Genomic DNA, 2254 nt, shown 5'->3' on the forward strand with positions numbered 1-2254 from the left:
TCTCCAGAGAAGAAGGAAAGACAGTACAAGAAGAGAGGCTAGAGGGTCAGGGTTCTTGGCTGGAGACCTGCTTTGAGTAGGTTTCTTGTAGATATAGCTTTAAAAAAATTGTTTTGAAGTTTATTTATTTTGAGAGAGAGAGAGAAATAAAGCACATGAGCAAGGGAGGGGAAGAGAGAGAGGCAGAGGGGCAGAATCCCAAGCTGACCGCATGCTGTCCACACAGAGCCTTATGTGGGGCTCGAACTCAAATGATGAGATGACCTGAGCCAAAGTCAGCAGCTTGACGCCTAATCCACTGAGCCGCCCAGGCGCCCCTCTTGCAGATGCTTCTTAAAGGCTGTGGGGGTTTTTCCAGAGCCCGGCAGCTGTGTGTTCAAAGGGCTATCACTGTTGGCTTCTCCCAGCAGGCTCTGTATGGACAGTGGGATGGTCCTTTAGGATATTGAGGCAGATGTTACCCTGGGTGTCCACACTGGGGTCGTAGCTGGGCGTGAGGCACTTGACCGTGGGGGCATTGTAAAGATAGCTCCCAGGGAGCTCCAGAGAGGGCTTCTACCTCACGTCTTCATGTACTACGCCAGCTGCTCCGCGGATGATCCCCAACCGTGGTCTGATCCAGGGAAATCCCTTTGTCACCAGACATCATGAGGGTGATCAGCTCCTGCTTGTCCTACTTGCCCATGGGGCCCCGGCTGGTGACCCCGCTTGGGCTCAGCAACGTTGCGGGTGGCAGTGACACTGGCCGTGGCTGGGTCGCAGTTCTGGGAGGCCATCCCGGTGACACCAGCAGGGAGACATAAACCCAAGAGCATGACTACAGCCCAAACTTAGAAGATTCTCTTTCTGTGGAGCCCAGACTTCCAACAGGATCACAAACACTGAAGAAACCTGTTTGTGAATACACTGATTTTATGCATTTCATGCATACAAATTAAAAATAATTTAAAAACTGAGATCAGTCAGCCTAGAAGGAAGAATGATTATTTTTCTATTTTCCCTTTAGAAAATAATAATATCAAATCATTGTAATATGAAGAGCTGATCAAAAAGTAAGCAGCCAGAAATGTATGGATAGAAGTGTTATAGGGGTATTCCAACAGTGAAATAATTTAAAATATGACTTATTCATTAATAATTAATAATTACCAGCTTTTAAAAATTGTAGTTTGATGTAACCTCTTTTCCCATTCCCAGTGGCCAGTCCTGCCTAGCTTCCTTCACTGATTCCTCCTTTTCTCTCTGATTTCCAAACTTTGGAGAGCCCCAGGGCTCCGTTCTTAGAGGTTTCCCTGTCTGGATTCATGCCCCAGGCCTCTGGGTAGTCAGGGTTTAACCTGAGAAGCACAACCACAATGGAATTGGGGTCTATTGTTGGAATAAGACCTTATATAATTGGGAAGGAAGGTCTGCAATGGGGCAGGAAGAGATTGGAGCAGAATTCGTGACTAGGAAGCACAAGGGTGAGGGACCAGAGTTGGGACTTCCAGAGACACACCCACCTGCTACCGTGGGATCACAGCAGAGAGATGGAGAAGTCTATGGAAGGCCGTTGTCTCTGAGTCTGGTGGTGGGCTTGGGGCTGCTCTTGGCCAAGAGGACCACCAATTGGGAAGAGGAGCTGGATGCAGAGTGGGGAGAAGAGCATGAGCTGGACCATCAGGACCTAAGTGTCTGTCTCCGTCCGCATCTAATCAAACGCCCCTCACTTCCACCTCCCAGTTTCATGCACATCTCTTTTTTGGTCAGTGCTAATCTGGAACCATACAAGAAAAACGATTCTGGGGTAGAGTTCTGTTGGCCAAGTGAACACAGTTCAAAAGCATGTGCTAGGTAATCTCACTTTGTCTTGTGGCTTTTATTCCATCCATGTTCTGATGATTCACAAATTTATAATCCTTGTCCAGTCGTCTCTGGAATCCAGATTTATGTCTAACTCCCTCCTTAAATTACAACTTAGATATTTAATAGACATTTCAAACAACATATAAGAAAAATGAGCTCCTAACCTGCTTCCCTGAACCTGTTCTTTCCAGAATCTTCCTCTGAGGAAGAGTCCAGATGCTCTGGCCAAAAATCTCAGAATTGTCCTTTACTCCTCTCTGCCCCAGCCAACAAGTAATTGACCAGAAAATCCCATTGGCTGTTCCTTCAAGAAATATCCGTGACTTACTACTTCTATTGTAGGCTGGAAAATTGCCCCCCTTCCAAGAGATTCATATCCTAATCCCTAGAATCTGTGACTGTTACCCAA

At 46.7% G+C, this 2254-nt stretch overlaps 1 pseudogene; it reads right to left on the minus strand.

The window, feature by feature from the left end:
* Positions 1–46: 46 nt before the first annotated feature.
* On the minus strand, positions 47–776 carry LOC115277792 (annotated as a pseudogene).
* Positions 777–2254: the final 1478 nt, after the last annotated feature.

Source organism: Suricata suricatta, chromosome 14 (assembly GCF_006229205.1).
Source record: "Suricata suricatta isolate VVHF042 chromosome 14, meerkat_22Aug2017_6uvM2_HiC, whole genome shotgun sequence".
Taxonomy (NCBI): domain Eukaryota; kingdom Metazoa; phylum Chordata; class Mammalia; order Carnivora; family Herpestidae; genus Suricata; species Suricata suricatta.